Genomic DNA, 24347 nt, shown 5'->3' on the forward strand with positions numbered 1-24347 from the left:
CCTGTAGGAGTCTCCGTAACTTCGACTCAGCCAGGGCGACTCGGTCAGGGTCATCATATATGAGACCCAAAGCCCCAAAAAATCCCTCCACTGACCGGAGAGCCTGGGAACCAGGGGGTAACGAGAACGCCCAGGATTGTGGGTCCCCCTGAAGCAGGGAAATGACAATCCCTACCCGCTGTTCTTCATTACCTGAGGAGTAAGGGCGCAACTTAAAGTATAATTTGCAGGCCTCACGGAACGTCGCAAATTTGTCCCTTCCCCCAGAAAATCTGTCAGGAAGAACAACCTTGGGTTCTGTAACAACCTGGTTACCCATAGCAACCGCTGGGGGTGCGGTCTGCTGCATTTGCTGCTGTTGTTGGAGGACAGACGCCTTCAATCCTGCCACCTCCAAAGACAGGCCTTGAAGCTGTTTTGCCAAGGCAGCAATAGGATCCATATTGGATTCTAAGTAGAGGAAAAAAAACAACAAAAAGAAAAAATTATTATTATTTTTTTTTTTTTCTCAAAAAGTAAAGGCCAGTTATAATATCACGGTCAGCGTGACTATCACATACGTGACACAGAGGGAGGGAACAAGGAAGGCCCTGCCCAAGTGAGAGGGAAGGTGGTGACCCCTGACTCACCTAGCGGCTGGCACCTGGCTGCCCTGACGTCCCTAGACGGGTTCCTCACCCGTACGCCGATCACGTGCCTAAAGCCCTGGCTTTCCCTAAGCTGAGCCCTAGATAGTGAACAGGGCGGTGGGAACACTAGTCCGCACCACTAGCTCTAAAGGAAAACACCAAGGGAAGGACAGACAATACAAACTCAACATATAATCCCAGGTGGGCGACAACAGGAGACAACAAGAAGTCCAACAGGGATCCGGAGGGTAGCACTCTGGAACGACAACCAGGATTCACAACTCCAGTGGGTCAGTATAGATGTCCAGGCAGGAAGCTCTATAACTGGCAACTAGAGAAGTGTGAGGGGAGAATATAAGGAGGTTGGGAGTGGCAGACAAGAAACAGCTGAGGAGGAGAAGCTACGGATCCCTGATTGAGACAAAAAGGATAGCAAGGCAAACACAGAAAACAATCACTAAGAAACAACGTGATCTTTAGATATAGAGCGCGCAGCCACCCGCTGCGACCTCCTGACCCCGGGTATAACGGAGTCAGACGTGGCTCTTGATACCCTCGTGACACTATCGTTGATCATCCGAGTTACAAGAACAGAATCACCATAAGCTCTACTTTCAAAGAGGTTACAATTGTAAATGTGACAGAGCAGGACTCCGAAAAATACTGCTGTGAAGTACAGACGGCTGATTTTGAGAAGGGAGTTGGAAATGTAACATTCTTGGAGGTTGCTCCATACATTAAGAAAGAAGGTAATTTTTTTGAATTTCTTTTTTTTCATAAAATGTTGGTCTTTTAGGCAACTGGTGCTCAGTAACTTTCATCAAAGGTTATGTAAAATAGGCATGAAAGCAGGGCAAGGACAAGGGGTAGACGAGAGAGAGGATGTAGTCTAGGACATACCTGCCTCACCTTACGAGAGAGAAAAATGTCTGAGCACCACATCTCCAAGAGGAAGATATTGCAGCAATCTGCAGGATTTGCACGAGGAAGGAGTGACGTGAGATTGACTGCTGACTGGTGTCTAACCGGTAATTTTCTTCTAGATGGTACAGAGTTGAGGAGGTTCTCCTGCTGGACCATTGGTTATAGGTGTACTCCCCAGAAGGTGCATGTTATATACCGGGTCACTTTGTGGCTGTATATGCAGGCTCTTCCTAACATGAGTATGAATGCACTACCTAGCTAGGAAGCTGTGCATGGGGGCATGCTCTGGCAGACACTGAGGACACTCTTTTCTGAGGCACTGTTTATGTGCAGTAGGACGATTGCAAAGAAGATTGAGTCACAGGAAGATGATGTTTCTGACTGGAGGCTGTTGTCCTGAACCAAGTATAACGCATATTAGGGGTGACGTTGGGGTGGCATGTACCTTGTACATCGGGCACCAAAGCTTTAGTTGCATTGCAGGCCTACCTATATATCATATATTATATTTTTAAGCACAAAATAGTCAATATTCATTTCAGTGTAAAAAGTTCAAACAGAAACCAGCGGGAGGCGCAGGAAGGGAAATGCAGCCAATGTTCTTCTCGGTGCAACAGCATGAGCAACAGGAGATAGTAGGGGTTGGCTGGTGATAACATCAAAGCACAAAGTAAAACTCTTACATAACATGACTACCTTACACTGTACATATACAGCTGCCTAAGGAGGGTTTGTGATTTTGTTTTTTATATTGATAGATATGCTTTGAATAACAAATAAATCACAATAGCAGAATTTTGAAACAGTTCTGGATATGACTGGAGGAAAAAAAAGTAGACAAGCAGAATACATGCTGAAACAAATGTAAAAAAATAATAAGAGCAAAGGACTCAACTTCCTCCCTAAGAAGGGTCTTCCTGTCTATGGTCAAGCGGTGGGTGCAAAATGCTTCATGTTGAGCAGCCAGAACATATACAGATGTGGTCTTCCTTTCACATATCTGAAGTTATGTATACTGAATGGTTGGTCACTGAAAGACTGTGGTTGTCTCACTGAGGTCTGAAAAGCTCATTTCACTAGAGTGCCAGAATAAGCCATGATGTGTATACATGAATAATGTCAGTATTCAGACCCCAGTGTTTCTTGTATGTTGCATTTTGAGCAGATTGTCCCTCTGCAGGCTCCATTTTTAAATGCCATCATTTCATCAGCTCAGCTCTAGAAGGGGTGGACAATTTTCAGGGTCAGGTTCCTGTGTAGACATCTAGGCTGGCACTGTCAATCAAGAAGAAGAGGGAAGGGCTGGGAGAGGAAGCAGGAGAAGCAAGGTTGCACAAAGTGGTTGGGTCCGCCCTCAGTGCACTTAACAGCTCATTTGCATGTGGAATAAAAGGCCTTTTTCTCCAGAATGAAGCAACAGATTGCAATGTGAAAGGTATTATTATATTCAGCTGAGCTAGCCCTACAAGGCCTTGAGCCTGGTGTAACAGTGAATTTCCTGGTGACAGACTCCCTTTAAGGGGGTATGGACATCTCACAGGATATGCAATAAATACCCAATAGGCAGGGGGTCAACATCTAGACTACACCAGGGGAATAAGGCCTCATACAGATAGTTTATGCCAATTCCTCCATGGAATGCTTCAAATTTGCCTCCCGTTGTTTACAGTGCCCTATACTGCCACACTGAGAAAGGTGCGGAGACCGTGGTGGGTGACCACATGCTGATTATACCCACATGGGGCTAATCAGCGTGCAGAGGGCAGCAGAATCTGTCTAGGCTTTCTGCCGCAGGTTCTATAGGTAAAATATTCATCAGATTTTTCCACTGAACATACTCTAAGGGCCCTTGTCTGCCATTGAAAGTGAATGCCAATGCTTGGCTCATTACGAGCTCCCTTAGACGCATTGCAGCCACTTCTTCTTGAGGCAGATGCAGGTTTGTACTGGCAAAGGGGGCATCCCGTCCCATTCATGATCAATACGGCCTATTTTTAGGAAGGGATACAATCCAGTTCATGGCTCTAGATGTTCAGAACCTTAGCATGTTCACCTGAATGTAGAATACCGCCTGTACCTCCAGCCCAGTTACCGGAAGTAGACCCCAGCTTCATTTCATGCAGAAAGCTTAGTCTCATTGCTTTGGTACTAAATGACCCCAATGATCTTAGGTGGTTTTGGTCCTTGTGCTGTGTGAGTACATGCAAAACCTTGGGCTAGTTGTCAGATGAGAGCTATGCTAATACTTCTTCTTGTTTATTGTGTGACTAGCAGAAGGACCCGGCTTCGCAGGGGTATATTTCATCTATTTCATTTAATGTTTGTGTGTCGTTAAAAGAAATTGACAGTATCCACAATAACAGTGACATCTACAGTACCCTGCCGCCTTAACAGTGACCTCCACAGTGTTCGCCCCTTCAACAGTGACCTCCACAGCAGCCTGCCACCTTAACAGCCATTTTTTGGTTACCTTGCTTCACAAAAATGTAATCTAGAGCAATTAAAAATCATATGTACCCCAAAATAGTACCAATAAAACTGGCACCTTATCCCCTAGTTTCCAAAATGGGGTCACTTTTTGGGAGTTTCTACTGTAAGGGTGCATCAGGGGTGCTTCAAATGGGACATGGCATCTAAAAACCAGTTCAGCTAAATCTGCCTTCCAAAAACCATATGGCGCTCCTTTTCTTCTGCGCCCGGCCGTGTGCCCTTATATCAGTTTACGACCACATTTGGGGTGTTTCTGTAAACCGCAGTATCAGGGTAATAAATTTTGAGTTTTGTTTAGCTGTTAACCCTCGATGTGTTAAAGAAATGGAAAAAAAAAAATATTAAAATGTAAAATCTGCCAAAAAAGTGAAATTTAAAAATTTGATCTCCATTTTCCTTTAATTCTTGTGGAACACCTAAAGGGTTAACAAAGTTTGTAAAATCGGTTTTAGGTAACTTGAGGGGTGTAGTTTCTACAATGGGGTTATTTATGGGGGTATCCACTATGTAAGCCCCACAAAGTGACTTCATACCTGAACTGGTCCTTAAAAAGTGGGTTTTGGCAATTTTCTTAAACATTTTAAGAATTGCTTCTAAAATTCTAAGCCTTCTAATGTCCTAAAGTAGACATATGGGGAATGTTGAGTAATAAATATTTTATGAGGACTCACTTTCTGTTTTAAAAGAAGAGAAATTGAAATTTTGAAAATTGCTAATTTTTATAAATTTTGGGTAAATTTGGGATTTTTTCATAAATAAAGGTGAAATATATTGACTCAAATTTATGGACTATCATGAAGTACAAAGTGTCACGAGAAAAAAATCTCAGAATGGCTTGGATAAGTAAAAGCATTCCAAAGATATTACCACATAAAGTGACATATGTCAGATTAGCAAAATTAGGCCTGGTCAGGAAGGGGGAAAATGGCTCGGATGTGAAGTGGTTAAAGGAACTCTCCGGGCAAAGATAATACACTGTGTTATGCCTACCACTGGGCAAAAAAGGGAGGTGCGTGACACAGGGGTAGAAGAAAACCAGAGACTTTGTGTCTTGCTCCGCCCCTCCAAGGTAGACATAACACAGTGTGTTAGGTTATCCTGGAATATTCCTTTACGTGCATGCTGTAAATTTCATTAAGCTGATTTTGTATAATATTCTTCACTGTTTTAATAAAATTGTGCAAGGAAAAAACAATTTTATAAATATACACTGTTGTCTATCTATCTATAAACTTTATCAGATTCTGCTCCCTATTTACCCATAGATGCAGAGATTTAAATGCTTCACAGCCCCTCCCCTCTGTAGGGGCTCTCCTGGTTGGATGCCTCAGCTTTCACTCAGAGCAGAGAGGAGGGGCTGTGAAGCAGCTCAATGCAGAGAGCACTTCACAGTGAAGCTCCAAACCCCCGCCCCCCCACCCCCACCCCCCGGACACTAGCAGGAGCAGAATCAGGCAGAATAAAAGTTCAAAACTGCTGACAGATTCCCTATTAGTTTTTCCAATAGATGTAAACTCAATGGAACACACTCCTGCAGCATCCTTACATTCTGGTTGGATCCTTACATTTCTTCGAGACTTTCAAGTTGGGTGTCTTTTTGCTAAAAGGGGACTTCCGGGATTTGTATATTGATGATGGCCTATCCTCTCCATCAGTATTTGATCAGTGGGTGTCAGATTCCTGGCAGCAAGCTAATCAGTTGTTTGAAGATCTTGCTCCGGTGAGTACTACAGCCTTCTCAAAGCTTACCAAGCACAGTGCCATACATTGTATAGTGGCTGTGCTTGGTATTGCAAATGAGCCCCATTGTCACGGCCCGGTGTGGGTAGTAAATTCCACAGTGAACACAGAAGGGAATAGGTACCATGCCTGGAAATGGTCACCACCTAGTGAATCCCCACCCTGAGTCCTGACTACTATCGGTATGAACAGACCTCAAGGGTAGGAAGGCTCATACGCAGAAACCTAGAGCCTAATCTGACCCTAAATGGCCCTGGAAATAGTGTCGGGACAAAAGATAACCTGTTCCTTCCCAGTTGAAGGAACAGGAGGCTCCCTCAGGCCCAATATCAAAAGACAGGGGAATACAACAAACAAGAAATAGGGAAAATGACACTTGACTCCAAAGAAAGTGGACAAGCAGGAACTCAGAGGAGAACCAAACACCAGCACATTTACAACCAGAAAGAGCTATCAACCGCATAGCATGATGGGTGAGATCAGACTAAATAGAGGAGTGGGAATAACCACTTAAGCTACACCTGAGACAAGAGGTGTGGTCATAACCAGCAACAACACAGAAACAAGTGAAACCAAAGAGGCTGTCAGATCAAATCACGTGCAGCCAGTCTCTTAGATCTTCTGACCCCTGTCACGGGAGAGACTGTGACACCCATTTACTTGAATGGTACTGAGCTGTGCCTAGGCCATGGGACCGATGTGTGGCGACCTCACTGGCCTAGAAGGAGGTGAGCGCTGTGGTCTCTTCAAACAGCTGATAGGTGGGAGTGCTGGGAGGCAAACCCCCAATGATCAGATATTGGGGGCCCTTTTGAAAGCTTGAGGTTTCTTAAAAATCATCTGTCCGCCCTCCTGACATATCCGATTCCGCAATTTCTTGTATTTCCCATGAAAAACTATTCTGGAGAATTTTTTCTTAGAACTTTGTATTGTACCATATGTCTGTTATTCCTCCTGGAAATGTATTAATAAATTGACAACTGGGTGTTATCGTTCCCCTTGTCGATAGGGTGTGTCCCTACACTGGCAGCACTGATCGGACTGTTAGTGTTTAAAGACACGCCCCATTGACAAGGGAAACGCTAACATCCAGTTGTCCAGTTGTTATTCATACATTTCCTGGAGGAATAACAGGTAAATGGCACATTACAGACATCTAAGAAAAGGTGCTCAGAAATTGTAATTTTATGGAGAAAGTTTTTACTAAATCGGACATGTAAAGGACAGATTATATAAGTTCTATCGGTTTAAAGGAATTTTCACACACGTTAAACCCTCTTTCCAGATGCCATTTTCGAATATACAGTCGTGGCCAAAAGTTTTGAGAATTACATAAATATTGGAAATTGGAAAAGTTGCTGCTTAAGTTTTTATAATAGCAATTTGCATATACTCCAGAATGTTATGAAGAGTGATCAGATGAATTGCATAGTCCTTCTTTGCCATATAAATTAACTTAATCCCAAAAAAACCTTTCCACTGCATTTCATTGCTGTCATTAAAGGACCTGCTGAGATCATTTCAGTAATCGTCTTGTTAACTCAGGTGAGAATGTTGACGAGCACAAGGCTGGAGATCATTATGTCAGGCTGATTGGGTTAAAATGGCAGACTTGACATGTTAAAAGGAGGGTGATGCTTTAAAATCATTGTTCTTCCATTGTTAACCATGGTGACCTGCAAAGAAACGCTTGCAGCCATCATTGCGTTGCATAAAAATGGCTTCACAGGCAAGGATATTGTGGCTACTAAGATTGCACCTCAATCAACAATTTATAGGATCATCAAGAACTTCAAGGAAAGAGGTTCAATTCTTGTTAAGAAGGCTTCAGGGCGTCCAAGAAAGTCCAGCAAGCGCCAGGACCGTCTCCTAAAGAGAATTCAGCTGCGGGATCGGAGTGCCACCAGTGTAGAGCTTGCTCAGGAATGGCAGCAGGCAGGTGTGAGCGCATCTGCACGCACAGTGAGGCGAAGACTTTTGGAAGATGGCCTGGTGTCAAGAAGGGCAGCAAAGAAACCACTTCTCTCAAAAAAAAAACATCAAGGACAGATTGATCTTCTGCAATAAAGTATGGTGAATGGACTGCTGAGGACTGGGGCAAAGTCATATTCTCCGATGAAGCCTCTTTCCAATTGTTTGGGGCATCTGGAAAAAGGCTTGTCCAGAGAAGAAAAGGTGAGCGCTACCTCAGTCCTGTGTCATGCCAACAGTAAAGCATCCTGAGACCATTCATGTGTGGGGTTGCTTCTCATCCAAGAGAGTGGGCTCACTCACAATTTTGCCCAAAAACACAGCCATGAATAAAGAATGGTACCAAAACACCCTCCAACAGCAACTTCTTCCAACAATCCAACAACAGTTTGGTGAAGAACAATGCATTTTCCAGCACGATTGAGCACCGTGCCATAAGGCAAAAGTGATAACTAAGTGGCTTGGGGACCAAAGCGTTGACATTTTGGGTCCATGGCCTGGAAACTCCCCAGATCTTAATCCCATTGAGAACTTGTGGTCAATCCTCAAGAGGCGGGTGGACAAACAAAAATCCACTAATTCTGACAAACTCCAATAAGTGATTATGAAAGAATGGGTTGCTATCAGTCAGGAATTGGCCCAGAAGTTGATTGAGAGCATGCCCAGTCGAATTGCAGAGGTCCTGGAAAAGAAGGGCCAACACTGCAAATACTGACTCTTTGCATAAATGTAATGTAATTGTCGATAAAAGCCTTTGAAACGTATGAAGTGCGTGTAATTATATTTCACTACATCACAGAAACAACTGAAACAAAGATCTAAAAGCAGTTTAGCAGCAAACTTTGTGAAAACTAATATTTTTGTCATTCTCAAGCAGGAAACAATACAGCACTTCATTAGGCCTGAAAATTTTAAAGGGGGTTTCCCATAATTAACGCTTATCACCTATCCACATTGCAGGGATTCTGGGTAGCCAATCGCTATGGGACTGACAAACATAGCCAAGTACAGCACTCAGCTATCTCCATCAGTCCCATTTACTTTGAATGGAGCGGTGATCAATACCCCATTCAAACAGAAGACTCCTGTTCTCGTGATTGGTGAGGGTCTCATCTCATCAGGCTTCAATCATCTATCCTGCTAATAAAGTTGCTCCTATTGTCTGGGAAGTCTGATGTCGCAGCACCTGCATTCTCTTTTCTGGTTCCCTTTTTTTTTTAGGTCCTTCTGCTAGTAATAAATAAATTCGTTGATAGGTCTGGCTGATGAAACTGCCAGTGATCAAGAGAAGCTGCAGAGAGCTGCACATATTCCCTGCAATGCCCCCGCAGGGGAAATGTAGTATTACATCATACTTAGTTAAATGAATAGACAATTATGTTATAGATAATAGATGGAGTAAAAAAAAAGGGTCCCGGCTTCACACAGGTATATTTCATCTGTTTCATTTAATGTTTGTGTGTGTCATTAAAAGATACTAAGATAAGTAACAGTAACAATAACAATAAGATATCGACAGTAACAGTGACATCTACAGTACCCCGCCCCTTCAACAATGACCTCCACAGCAGCCTGCCCCCTTAACAGTAACATCCACAGCGCCCTCCCCCCTTTAACAGTGACCTCCACAGCGGCCACCCTTTTATTAGTGACCTCCACAGTACCTCGTCTCGTTAGCATTGGGTTTCCAGAGCCTGTCTTGAATTGGGAAATTGGATGGCTGTGGTGTTTCAAAAGTCAGCTATATACAATCACGCACCTGTGTAGAGCGACCTCTATACGCACGGGAGTGACTTATTGAATTTGACTTTCTCCACTTACAGCTTAAGCATCAGACACCCAGGTGTTAATCAAGTTGCCTTTAATCCGGAGATTGCATTACAAGATGTTGCAGGGTAATCCAGATGGTAAAAGAATTATGCCAACAATAACTCCTAACTCAGAAGATGGATGCTTCTACTCAGAAAGCTGAGCACACACTATGAGCAAGGCATCACTGGGAAAACAGGAGTGGCTAGGCTAAGCTAACTAGAAGCCTGAAAACAAGGGGGGGGAGGAGCATACCAATACACAATGCAAGCTACTGGAACAGAACAATGGCTGTAGGACCAGGCTCCACCGCAACAGCCGTCCATGAGCCCCGGACACCCGGTTCAAGCAACCTAAAGGGGTCTCCAAAATCCTAGGTCCGTAGTCGCTAGGAAGGAGGCTGTCCGTCAGCCCCCTCCAGGAGCCCAGGTCATGATGGGTTCTGTGACATTCCCCCCCCCCCCCCCCAAAAGGTAAACTAATTAGGTCCCAGTCCCCCAACTGGTCTGGACCTGCATTGGTCGGGCAGTATAAGTCCACATCTTCCAGGCAAAGGATGTCCTGCCTCTGGGATGAGATGTCATCTGTGCCTTTCTGAAAAAATTGCTGCCCCTAGGGAGAAGTAAGGATGATAGTTTCTCCCAGACCCCAAAGCTACCTGCTGGTAGAGAGGCCAGCTTCCTGTTCTCCCATGAAGGATAGAACAGACAACAGTGCGGGACCTGGGCCAGTGGTGCTCTGCTCTGGTGTCAGCACTTCAGCTGGAAATGCATGGGGCAGTGGTTCCTCTGCACACAAATCTATAAGGTCCCCTACGTCTGAAGCTGGTGATGAGGAAATGGGGTTGGCCGCCATCTCTCCCAGAAGCTTCAGGGGGGCTATGGGTGTGGGGCAGAGGCTAACAGCACTCTGCCCTGTTGCCAGCTCTTCTGCTGGGAAGTAAACTGCCAGTTTGGTGGCCTTATAGAGAGACTCCAGGGCCACTGATGGTTGTATGCAGAGGCCTGTGGAGCTTTGCCCTGATGACAACTCTTCAGCTGGGACTAGTAGTTCCCCTGCATCGGCCTGCTGTTGGGGAGAGGGGCTGCCTGCCCTGGCTCCCTGGAGCTTCAGAGGTGCATTTGGTGCGGGGCAGAAGTCAGCAGTGCTCTGCCCCGATGCCAGCTCTTCAGCTGGGACTAGTAGTTGACCTGCATCGGACTGCTGTTGGTGAGTGGGGCTGCCTGCCCTGGCTCCCTGGAGCTTCAGAGGTGCATTTATTGCAGGCAGAGATCATCAGTGCTCTGCCCTGATGCCAGCTCTTCAGCTGGGACTAGTAGTTGACCTGCATCGGACTGCTGTTGGTGAGTGGGGCTGCCTGCCCTGGCTACCTGGAGCTTCAGAGGTGCATTTAGTGTGGGCAGAGGTCAGCAGTGCTCTGCCCTGATGCCAGCTCTTTAGCTTGGACTAGTAGTTCCATGACATCTGTGGTTGCTGTTGAGCAATGTCGAACAGTCTTTTGTATGCCTGTTCCAGCTCCCATTCCTGTGTAACTAAAAAGTCCAAATCAGTTCTCAATCCGAGCTCACAGGGGAGTTCCAACTCTCCAAAATCATGTATGTCCTCCCTTCTCCACTCAGGTGCACTCCCAAATTGTAGATCCTCCTGGAGCGCCTCAAATATAAGTCCCAGGCCGCCGAAGTCATAGCCCTTTGTGGGATCATTGTTCTCCAGCCATGGACACAATTGGGCGACATATCACTACAGCGCCCTATACCCATCATCCAGCATCAGTTCCGTTTGGAGCAGCCAATCCATCTCCAACAGCCATTCCTCCCCGGGCTGCTCTCCCAGGAAAGAAACACGCAAGTCCCATTGTTGCCGGTATCGTTCCTCAAATGTAGGGAGGACCTTGCCACAATAGTGCTGCTGCAATTCAAGAGTCTCCATCCAGATCTCCCACAAATCGTCTCTCCTTCCCAGCGCTTCCATGGCCGTAGGCAACTGTGGCTCTTCTCCTATGTCAGCAGAAAACTTGGTCCCGGTGGTGGTTTGAATGTCTCCTTAGGCAAGGAAGAGCATCCCACTGCTGCCACCAAAGTGACGGATAGAGATGGCTTTGCGGTTGGCCCGGCGGTCGTTTCGCGGCGACGTTGCTCGTTTGCAATTCGACGAACAGGCAAACATATGGCGATGTCCGCCGGCGCCATATTCTTTTGCATTGTGCAGAACTTTGACCAATGACATATCCATCAGGTGGGACAGGACAGCCAATTAAGACGTTTCAGGATATATGGACACACCCCCTACCCTATAAATAAACGCGATCTGGCCGCCATTTTACATTCAATCTTTTGCCAGTGTAGGGAGAGGTTGCTGTGTGGAGCAGGGGCAGACTGTTAGGGACACCAAACACTAGCTAATAGGGCCACAAAAGTCTTTTTAAGGACTGGTATAGGTGTGCTATCGATAGGTGTGACATACTGAGGTGTGTGATAAACTTATAATATACTTTCTAACATAGAAAGTATATTATAGTGCATTTGTATTGTGCAACATTTGTGTGCGGTTCTGCTGCGATACCGCAGCTATACAGAGGGACAAACGCTATTGTAACAACTAATTGCAACTGGTGTGATATACCAGTTGCCCCCCAAAAAAACTAATTGAGGCAGGGGTGTGATATACCTATAATATACTTTCTATATAGTGCATTTGTATTGTGCAGCAGTTGTGTGTGGTTCTGCTGAGATACCGCAGCTACACAGAGGGACAAACGCTATTGGAAGAACTAATTGCAACTGGTGTGATATATCTGTTGCTCCAAAAAAAAATGATTAAGGGGTTCTATATACCTGCTTTCACAAATTCTGCTCTTCTATAGGGACCTTGTCACAGGGTCATTTTGAAAATGACAGGCAGAGGAAGAGGCAGGCCATTCCGCAGGGGCGGTAGGGGTCGGGCAGGTGCACCAGGCCGGAGCCTAAGTGGGAAGTTGGAGAAGGTGCATGTGATTACGTCAAAGGATGCACCAGAGTTGGTTGAGTGGCTCAATCAGCCTTCCGCTTCTGCACCCGCCTCATCCTCTGTATCTTCACCCTCCTCACTCTCTGCTGTGTGCACCCCCAAAGACACTACCACCACCACTACCATAGCCCCTCCACTTGAGTCAGAGAAATTATTTTCCCATCCATTCCCAGACCTTACCGATGCACAGCCATTCTTGGCATTGGATGAGGAAGAGGAGGTAGCAATGGCCGCCACCCAGCAGTCTGATGACAGTACCCAGATCAGCCGAAGGTCCCTGCTGTTGCTGCCTACTCTGAGATCTCTAATGTCAGTGGTGGTGAAGGTGACGATGATGACGTGTCGATGATGTCATGTGGGTACCCACAAGAGCAGCAGATAGGGGGTAGTAGTAGGAAAAGCAGGCAGAACTTGCAGTGCACAGACTGCAAATGTATCTGGAGCGAGCCATCCACCATGCACGGTCACATCTGGCGCTCCCAGGACGCTGGCACATGGCTCCGCAGTGTGGGCTTTTTTTAACGTGTTTGTCTGCTGACAATAAAGTTGTCATCTGAAACCTGTGCTGTCAACTCATAAGTCGCGGTAAGCCCAACACTCACCTAGGGATGACCGCCTTAAGAAGGCACCTGGCCTCCCATCACTGAGCCCGGTGGGAGCAACACCGTCAGAACCCACAAAGCCACACCCCCGGCGCTTCACGTCCTGCCTCTTCTTTTTCTCCTTCTCCTCTCTCCTCCCATTTGTCCTCCACTCCACCTTCCACCGTGCCGTCGTCGCTTTCATCTGGCAAAAGGCAGGCTTCCGTGGCCCAAATGTTTAAACATAAAAAGTTGATGACGCCAGATAACCCTCTTGACCAAAGACTGACCGCCGGCTTGTCAGAACTGCTAGCCCGCCAACTACTGCCATATAAACTGGTGGACTCGGAGGCCTTTAGAAAATTAGTGGCCATTGGCACACCGCAATGGAATGTCGCCGGAAGGAAATATTTCTCCCCGAAGGGCATCCCAGAGCTATATGGCCATGTTCAGCAGCATGTGAATGTATCTCTGGCACACAGTGTCAGTGCCAAGATATATCTGACCACAGACACATGGTCTAGCAAACACAGGCAGGGAAGGTACATAACTTTTACTGCCCACTGGGTGAACCTTCTGATGGCTGTCAAGCATGCAACCCGTGGCACCCGTGTGGATTTTGGTGTTACCGCCACGGATTGCATGAAGGCCTGCCTATTCTTTTCCTACTCCATCCTCGTCTCCTCCTCGGCTGACTGCTCCTTTTCCACTGCTGCCACCTCTTCCGCTGCACCCCCCCGCTCCCCAGAACCTATTGGACGTGCCAGGTGAGACGTTGCCATGTTGTGCTGCGGCTGTTGTGCCTGAAAGCCAAGAGCCACACTGGTCCTGCACTGCTTTCAGCTCTGCGGTCACAGGCTGATCAGTGGCTAACCCCGCTCATGGTGGTGTGTGACAACATTGCTAATCTGATGAGCGCGCTGAAACAGGGCAAAATGACACATGCCGTGCATTGCACACATCCTGAACTTAGTCATGCAGCGATACCACGGGGTCCAGGATGTCTTGCGGCAGGCCAGGAAAATCTCGGGCCATTTTAGAGGAACTTACACAGCCATGGCTCGGCTTGCTGACGTTCAGTGGTGACACCACTTGCCGTCAGATTTGGGACTGCCTGACGCGCTGGAACTCCACCTTGTATATGCTTGATAGGCTGCTCCAGCAGAAACGTGCCGTTAACGACTACCTGTACGCACTCTGCTGCAGGACAGGTTCTGGGGAGCTTGTTTTTTTTTTCACCGCACCAGTGGCTGCTCATGTGTGACCCATGCAGACTTCTGAAGCCATTTGATGAGATCACTAAACTGGTCAGTCGCAGCCAGGGAGCCACCAGTGACATCGTACCTTATGCCTTCTTTCTGGAGCGTGCATTGCGTTGTGTCATTAATCAAGCTGTCGAGGAGCAGGAAGATGATGAAGTCGCAATGCTGAATGAATTCCCAAGGGGGGCCTACTCCAGCTAAGACAAGTCAGCAGGAGTCTGAAGAGGAGTCAGAGGAGAATGGTGGCTGGGGGGAGGAGGAGCAAGAAGAGCAGGCTTTAAACTTTTCTGGGATCCCTGGTGTTGTCCAAGGACGACATTCTCCTGGGCGATGAGCAGGAGCCAGGCCGCTCCACCGCTTCCAATTCAGTGCAAATGGGGACCCTCATGCTCCAGTGTTTGAAGAGGGACCCCCGTATAAAAAGCATAAAGTGCAAGGACTAGTACTAGTTGGCAACGTACTTAGACCCCCGGTACAAACACAAAATGGTGGACATGTTACCAGCATCACAGATGGCTGTTAGAATGCAGCATTTCCAGGCCTTGCTTCGAGAGATGCTGCATTCTGCTGTTGCAAACGCTGGCAGAGGAATTTCCACCCACAGAGAAACAGTTGCGGGTACCAATCCTACTGCACATGCAAGAAGAGGGCGGTTTGAAGATGTGTTGGTAACTTTGGATATTAGATCATTCTTGAAGCCAACCCATTGACAGCCGCCCTCCGGATCCAGCCTCAGGGAACACCTAGACCGACAGGTGTCCGACTACATTGGGTTAACGGCTGATGTGGACGCTCTGAGAAGCGAGGAACCCCTTAACTACTGGGTGTGCAAGCTTGACCTGTGGCCAGACCTGGCACAATTTGCCATGGAACTCTTGGCTTGCCCCTCGTCAAGTGTCCTGGCTGAAAGGATGCTCAATGCAGCAGGGGGGATCGTGACCCATAAGCACACTCACCTAGCTCACGACAGTGTTGACTACCTCACATTTCTAAAAATGAATGAGGCATGGATCTCAGAGGAATTCAACACCTGTGACAACCACATTTAATTGAATTTCCTCATGCCAGCCCACACATATCCGCCACCACCCAGAACAAAGAATGGTCCCTGTCTTATGTAAATACAGCGGCATAAAAGGCCTTTTCTGTCCGGTGAATGTCTAATGTTTGGGGCCTGTACTCCACTGGCCTGCAGTAAAATTGATATCCAATGACCGTCTAATATACCTCAAGCCACATAATTAGTTGATCTTTTCTATATGGTGAATGCATAATTTTTGGGGCCAGTAATCTAACTGGCCAACAGTAAATTTGAATTTGCCCTATTCTGCAAGATAGCCTTTTCATACGATTGTATATCCAGCAGCATATCTTGCAGAGTTGCACTAGTGACATCTATCTGTTTTACCATATAACAGGCAAGTTTTGATATTGTCCTGTGGTTATATATGGCCAAACCTGGTACTCCTATCAAAGATACCCCTAAACTCATATATTCTGATCTAGAGAGGAGATTCACATTATAATCACAATTTTCTGGTAACTGTAGGGAAGTGTCTCTCGTGTGTCGTGTCTGCATTGCTGGCAATAGTGGTATCATTGCTAATGTCAACCTAGCTATTGTACAGGGTCCCTCTGTAATATTGGCCGGTATGTATGTGTAACTAGTATTCCCACAGGCCAATACCCATCCTGTTGGTAGAGGTACATGTTTGTCTAGGGATGGTACTGTTTTTGTAATATTACATTGCATATTCTTTCCTGATACTATTTTTTTACAACTACCTAAATCTCTATCACAAATATTTGGTTTAGTCTTATTCTGCATTTTTGCTTGTATGCAGGGAGGCAATAGTGTCTCATCACAGGTGAAGTTATAACATATTCCTGCTGCTGTAACAAGACCTGTAATTATTTCTATCATATTACTTTGCAGAGTCTCATATGTAGGACAGTCATAACAAGCATGATAAGGATTTACATATCCATATTTAACATCATGATCCTCCATATCTGCGTCATTCCATTGGGAACGTAGGAGCTCCGTCCATACATCTACTGGGGTGGGGACTGCTACCAGACATGTCTCCAAAATGTTAGATGCCGATAAAGTGGTTTGGAGACAAAAGTCAGTTAAGTTCAGAGTTTTGGCCAGGTACAGCCATAAGTTCTCCTTTGTCTTGCATAGACTGTCTTCCCCTCTGCATTCTGTTTTCAGGTATATCTGTCTGTCCCACAGCCATGGGATAGTAAGTAGGAGACACAAAACTACAATTATTAAAGCACTGCATCTCAGCCATCTCGAGGAATTTCCCGACTGCGTCATCTCGTTGGGGGTCAAGGCTGTCTGCCTCCGTTAGTACCCCTTCTGTATCTTCTTCGAGGTCAAGGCTGTCTGCCTCCGTTAGTACCTCTGGGCCTCGTTGGAGGTCAGGGCTGTCTGCCCCCGTTAGTACCTCTCTTTTCTTCACCAACTTAATCCTTGTGGCGTAGATCCACGTGGGCGATTGTTCAGTGAGGACTACTGTTCTGGTGATCGCGACTACCTCGGTGGGTTGTCCGTAGGTGAAGCTTCCTGGTTCCTTTCCCTTCTTTAAGATCTTGATCATCACCTGGTCGCCTATCCGGAATGGACGGGTTGGTTCCTGTGAAAGAGAAAGAGACTTACAAGCAACTTATTTATTCAGTTTTACTGGGGACCTTGATCAGATTATTACTCCTCTCTGATCAGGTCCAAGTCCCCTTCCTGCACTACCAGGGGGCGTCTTGCCCATGGTGTGGGGAAAGGCCTACCCATGAGTATCTCAATGCTGTTTATGTCCTACTCTGTGGAAATGTGCTATTAAGATGGAAGCACTGTGTTGGGGAATACATAACTTCCCCTCTTCGCAGACTAATCCTATCTCAGGATTTTTCTGCAAAACTGGATAACACCAGTCTTGCTGTTCCTGTTCAGTGGCATACCACTGAAGATCAGTAAGCATTTGCAACATCTCAGGGGTTGGAGGTGCCAAACATGGCATCTCCCAATGGTTATACAAACCTGTGAGGTTGCATTTGGCCACTCATTTCGCCACCTGAACTGCCAGCGCATTGCCCTGTGAGACATGATCCTTACCATCTGCCGCCGTAAATCCTCTCCTCTGCCAGATCATACCATGGTCCCACACTACCCCATGTGTGTACCTACTCTCAGTATAGATGGTGACAGGTCTATCAGCATGTAGAATACATGTCCTAGTGAGTGCAATGAGCTCAGCTGCCTGCTGTGTTGAGTGCGGATGTCCTTGAGTAGGCCTACAACATCATGAGTGGTGTGCAAAATGGTGTAATGTCACATTGTGAAAGAATTTGTCAATTCTACCATCATAGCACAGGCTGCAAGAGAACACAGACATGCCGGCATCCCTTGAACAGGGGTGGGCATTACCTTTGAGAAAAACACACAAGGACGCAACTTGCCTCCGTTTTCTTGTGTCAGTACACCCGCCATGGTTTTACAATTTTGGCGTGCAAACATGTGGAAGGGCATATTATAGTCAGAGAGGCCCAGCCCTGGACTCGACATGAGCGAACATTTCAGATAATCAAATGCATTGTACATTTCAGAAGACCATTTAATCAAATCTGGATTTTCTTCCAGAGTGGCTTGCCTCAAAACATTGTCATAATAGGAGCAATCAGGAATCCATTGTCTACCGTACTTTATCATACCAAGGAAAGATAACATTTCTTTCTTGGTGTGGGGGGGGACCAAACCCGCAATAGACTGAACTCTTTCTGCGCTGATTCTCCGTTCACCTTTTGTGAGGACAAAGCCCAAGTATTCAACCTGCATTTTACACCATTGCATTTTCTTAAGTGTCACTTTGTGACCACATCCTGACAACCATTTTAACAGTGATAAACCATCCTGAATGCTGGCCTCCGCTGACATGCTACACAGTAATAAATCATCGACACATTGCAGCAGCACAGAACCTTGGGGGGATGTACCATGACTCTAACATCGCTTGGAGGACTATGCTGTACACTACAGGTGAATCAGCATATCCCTGGGGTCTGCACCAGGTCAGTTGGCGTCCGTCAAAGGAAAAAGCAAAAAGTAGTCTGGTTATCTTATCAACTGGGATAGAAAAGAATGCATTTTTCAGATCTATCACACTGAAACAAACAGCGTCTGCTGGAATGGCAGATAATAATTAAGTGACATCAGGTACAACAGGGGCTATAGGCACAATGATGTTGTTGATGGCCCTTAAATCCTGTACAAAACAGGTAGCACCATCTGCCTTTGTCACTGGATTCACGGGCGTGCTGTAGGGTGAAATCACCTCTGCCAGGATTCCCTTTTGTAGGAATTCTTCTATCATTGGCCTAAGTCCATCAAGTTTCTCTTTTTGACAGCGGGTATTGTTTCTGATATACAGGTGTACTGCCCTCTTTGGTGGTTGCTTTGTATGGTGTGCAGTCAATGAATCCTGTGTCATATTCATTTGAGGACCATAATGCAGGGTTAATGTTATTAAGCTCTGGGTGGTCCTGTATGTTTGCAAGAATCAGTGGCACTGGTGTAGAGACTGGAATGAGATCTGAGTGTACTCTTATGTCCTGATTCTTTGCTGATACTTGCAAGTCAAGCTTAATGAACAAATCTCTCCCTAATAGGCTGACTGGGCAATCTAGTATAATGCTGAAGACATGATCTGTGATGTATTTGTGATGTATTCCCTGTCCTTGGTCTCGAGTAGTCCATGAGTCAGTTTTGAAAGTTTTTTTTTATTTATTTTTTTAAAAACCCCATTAATTCACATAGAAGGCTCACATTTCCTTCCTCCCACTCTGACACTCTGACACTCTGAGTCATCTAAGTCCACCCCTTTTAGTCGGACGCTTTGGTCCTTCTTCTGTTCTGCCATTAGTATCTTAGCTGTCCATACGAGCAGAGCTCTGATGTTAAGCACAACACTTAACATGTAACATGTAACTGCAAACATTGAAACAAACAGATCTGACAATACAGACATGAACACACAAAGGGCCCATAAAAACTTTTCATTGACTTCAATAAATAAAAATGTACAGCTTGATCAATGCTGTTGGTACCAATAAAAAACAAAAACTTCCAAGAAAAATAAAATAAAATTCTCAATGCGCATATTTAAAAACAAATACCGTACTCCATACGCATTCATATACATTTTTCCATGTACTCTTTTTTCATTAACAGCTCATAACCACGCCCTTACACATAAAATATGAATTGCACACACAGCTCTGCTACGTACATACAACTCAGAGCCACACCCATTCACATTCCACTGAATCATGTATCTTTCACCCAATCACACAATCTCCTTGTTACATTCCAAAATTTGCAGCACAGACAAACACAGCTTTCCTGGAAACAGATATCCACACCACACCCAGAATTGCTGATGGTCTGTCACTGTAAAACAATATACATGTTAATCATACAGTCATTTTATTAAAATTAACAAATCATCTTATATGCCATGTAGTTTTTGGTTTAGTGTTATACACATCGCCCCTTATTCTATATAACCACCCCTTCCCCCATTTCCTTTTGCCTTGCGTCTCTTATTTCAGGAGTGTTCAAACAGGGGAAGCAAAGCAATACATCAAGGACGTTCAGCTGTCCCAAATGTTCCTCAAACTTTTACTCATATCTGAATAAGGACTTAGAATGGGTGCAACCTTAGATTGATAGGATTGGACACTTCCAATTAGCATCATCACTGCAGGCACATTTTAAACCATCGGAACATACAATTTGGAACAGGCATGTCCAAACTGCGGCCCTAACATGCCTGATTTGGAAAGATCCAATCCAATACTGGAGCCCTGTCTGGAATATCTTATAGATAACACAGGTTAGTATCTTCACATTCTGCTCATGCATTACCAATTAGCAGCCCCCCCTCCCCCCCTCAACCCCCATATGAAATTCCTGAGCAGAGGAGGGGGGTATGAGATGGGAGGGAGTTCTCTCTGAAAACACATTTCAGACAGAACAGGAAAAGTTCTTGTGGAACTACAAGTGACATTTTAGAATGTGGTGGGGGAAGGGATGCCACATGGCAACCCTTTCCTGTTCTTTTGTTCCCTACCACACCCAAATCCTCCATCTTGTAATAAGAAATACTGCTCATTTCATTTCTCTAACTTCAAGTTCTCTCAGTCACTTCCATATACACTTTTCCACCATAACTCAGCTTGCACCATCCTATTATTATCCTTCAACAACTTCTCTCTTCAATTATCAATACAATTATGCATTAACTATACATCTTTTAGTGCTGTAATCTCTAATTCCAGGGCTATAAATCGTCACTATTTAAACACACACAGATCATTAGGGCAACAAAACTTAACCAGTTCATTTCTGAACGTTTTAACACAAGCCCTTTCTGATTGCAAACACTGAAACACTTTTTCCCTTGCCATGAATTAACTTCCTGACACTGCTGTGTTTTCTCACTCACCCTAGCCCCCCTTCACAATCACGGGAGTTCTGATGTACACTGTCTGTAAACTTCTAACAGATTATTACAGCTCTTCATCCCTGTTGCCAGCCGGGCATAACATTCTGTTTCACATTTTAACTGTCAATTCTCACATCCTGCCCAATTGTCTATCCATGTGTTAACTAGGAAGTAATTTGTGGGACTAGACCGTGCAACATAAAGTTTACATGTTGGCAGTGATGGAAACAGAATGATTTCAAAGCGGGATGCGACCGTACACTTACCACCCGGCCAACATCTCACACAGACAGATAATCTTAATACTTCTAAAATACTTATACTATATATACATAAGAGTTAATTCAAGCTTGTATCCTTCTGTTCCCGGAACAGATATCCTTAGTGCACTTTTTATATCTAACGATACGGACTCAATGAGCCGCTTACAATCAACAATCAACATAAGCTTCCCAGAGCTTTAAGCTTCCCTGAGCTTTTGCGCGTGTCCCAGACATCGCAATCCACCGAAATCATAAATAGATGGTTCGACTTACTTGAATGAGATTTTGGTCATTGCTCCCAGGTCCAAGGAGGACAAGAATTGATGTCTTTCACTGTAGACCTGAAGAGTTGACCCTCCCAATCCTGGAAACCGAGCCCCCAAGCTGTTAGGAAAAATTTACTCTCTTGCCTAACGGTGTCCCTGACACATGATTTCGGTGATCAGCTTGAATTAAGCCTTATCCGGTACCGGGAGAATGAACTAGATTGACCACATGAATACGTGTGTAGTTCTAATCCATTCTGATTTATTTCACAGTTGGCAAACAGTTATAATAGAGGGGGTTGAGCTTCCTTGACATCCAATCATATGTTAGCATTAGTATTCGACCTATGATATGGTCACACATAAGCTTCTGCATTAACATAATAGATGACTCCTAGTAACAGCATTTGACCAATCAGGTATATACACATAAGCTAGCAGACACTTGAGCCAGATGACCTTATATGGTTAGAAGGCTGTTCAAACTTACAAACTAAGGAATGTATGGATATCCTGAAGCAGCACAGGAAGTCTCACACATTCCATAAGGGGGAAGGGAGATATTGGAAGTGCACTGACCAAATGTAATACACATGGCTGAATAAGACAAAATGGAGTCACATATATCCCTTCACAGACCGTCCCCTTAACTGTGACCTCCACAGCAGACTGCCCTTAGGGTGGCCAGGGGTCCTCCTTCCGGCACAGGACCTGGACGTTTTGAACAGGTCACTCTCATACAGCAGCCCTGTGCTGTGTGAGCGTAAGCTGCAGGGAGAAAGTCACCCTCCTTCCCACCCCTGCAGCTGACAGAAGTTGATTTTTACCTTAATTTGTTCAATCCCAATAGGCTGCAGAGTGGGAGGGGGCGTGGCTTAGCGGGACCTAGGGGAGAAGTTTTTAAGTCTGTCTTTTGAGGGTGGCCTGAATAGCCATACTACCTGTCTGTGAACTGAGACCTCCACAGCACTCCGCTCCCTGAACAGTGTCATCTACAGCGCCCTGCCCCTTAAAAGCTGACCTGCAGCAGCGAAGAAAAATGGCTGGGTTGTAGAAACCTGGTGTAAAACTGTGTGTATGTGGAGAATAAGGGCCTGCGAGCTTCTATTGGCTGATAAGGGACATATGACCGTGTGTATGGCAGTTGGGATATGAAGAGAAAGACTTGCAGGCTTGTATTGGCTAATGGAGGTAATTTTTGCGGAATATCTCAGGACTGGTACGTCCGAGAGACAAGATTTCTTTCCAGATAGCAGGGGATGTGCATACCAAGTTTCGTTAAAATCAATGGTTGAGTTTTTGAGTGATCGTGGAACATTATATATATAACAATATAGATAACAGGGTTAGGGGCGCTAGGCTATCTAGCCCTAGTGATGCCCTAGGGAACCTACACTGGCCTAGGTGACCTGATCACGGATCCCCATGACCAGGCACAGTCAGGAACCTAACTGTCACGATACTGGTGCAACTGAACTGGAATCCGATGGCCAGGACTTGGGAGCAGAGTATATATAGTACGGATGTAGCAGAACCCACGTTGTTGTGCCCCGCACAGATGAGGCAGAGTCTGTAGACGAGAACCGAGGTCAGGATTAGCAGAAGTCAGGGCAGGCGGCAAGCTGGCAGGAAAGGTAGACGAGCAGGAGGTCAGGTCAGGCGGCAAGCAGGTACGAAGGTCCAAGGACAGTCCGGGTCGGCAACAGGAGGTAGCAGGGAGAACCGCTAGGGCACAGAACACACGGAGGAGTGAGTTCCAGCAAGAGGATTGCGGACTAAAAAGCCAAACACAATACTCTAGCAAAGACAGGAAGGTCTGGCCAGTTTAAAAAGGAACAGGAAGTGAGATGGCAACCAGGAAACACATAATCCACCATCTTTACTGAGGGCAAACTTGAGGGCAAAGTAAACTATATCAGGGTGGTTTCTGACACTTACCCTGGAATTAATGCGCCCAATAAAGCCGTCTCCTGCCTAGTCCCTACATGCATGTTTCGCTACAAAGATGAGTGTAAAGCTCATCAGGGGAAACAAGGGAGCTTGGGCTATTTAGCTGAGCCGGGTACACAGGCAATGGTGTCAGCCGTGTCCCCTAAACAGCAAAGTAGTATGTCCACGATCCTGATATGGATTCCAGTGGACAAGCTGGCAGTAAAGAAGGAAGAGGACCCCTGATACTCGACCCCCCTCCTCCTACCCCTCCTAGGAGCAGTAGCCACCCTACCCCACTTAAGAGAGGTATTCCATGCGGCCAGTACTTGTGCCTTAGGCGCAACTGCTCCGAGGGGCCGGAGTTCAGGAAGAAAGCGAATGATCTCAGGGCAAGGTTTAATAACAGGGGGTACCCAGATGATATACTTAAGCAAGCCTACCATAGGGCGGCCGATACGGCCTGCTCAGATCTTTTGATACCCAAAGTGAAAACAGTGGATGACCAAAAGATCCGGTTGTTAGCCACTTACAATGGTTGTGCTGATCGCAGGCGGGGGATCCTCAAGAAACATTGGCCCATTCTTCTGATGGATCCAGACATTAGGGATATAATACACGATTATCCCCAGATAACTTTCAGAAAAGGGAGCAATCTCAAGGACCTCTTCGTACACAGCCATTTTTCCACTGGCTGCTTTAGGTGCAGTGGTTGCATAGCTTGCAGTATCGTCCAAACAGGCAAAACCTTTTATAGTTTCAACCTGCAAAGAACATTCCTTATCAGGGACTTCATTAATTGTAGAACCCAGGGTGTAATTTACAAAATCACCTGCGACTGCAACATGGAGTACGTGGGAAGACCAGACGCGAAATGCGCAGGCGACTGGGTGAACACCTGGGTGACATCGCCAACAGAAGGGACACAGTTGTGTCCAGGCATATTCACGATTGTCACCAGGGAAATCCTA

General features: G+C 45.8%; 1 long non-coding RNA gene across 1 annotated transcript; it reads right to left on the reverse strand.

Moving 5' to 3' along the window:
* Positions 1-3776: 3776 nt before the first annotated feature.
* LOC120977239 lies at positions 3777-23034 on the reverse strand. The gene is made up of 3 exons (XR_005773843.1): positions 22900-23034; positions 17345-17350; positions 3777-3787 (listed from the first exon to the last, which is right to left on the reverse strand). It is a non-coding gene; the product is annotated as an uncharacterized LOC120977239 (long non-coding RNA).
* Between the last annotated feature and the right edge of the window lie 1313 nt (positions 23035-24347).

This window comes from Bufo bufo, chromosome 8 (assembly GCF_905171765.1).
Source record: "Bufo bufo chromosome 8, aBufBuf1.1, whole genome shotgun sequence".
In the NCBI taxonomy this organism is placed as follows: Eukaryota; Metazoa; Chordata; class Amphibia; order Anura; family Bufonidae; genus Bufo; species Bufo bufo.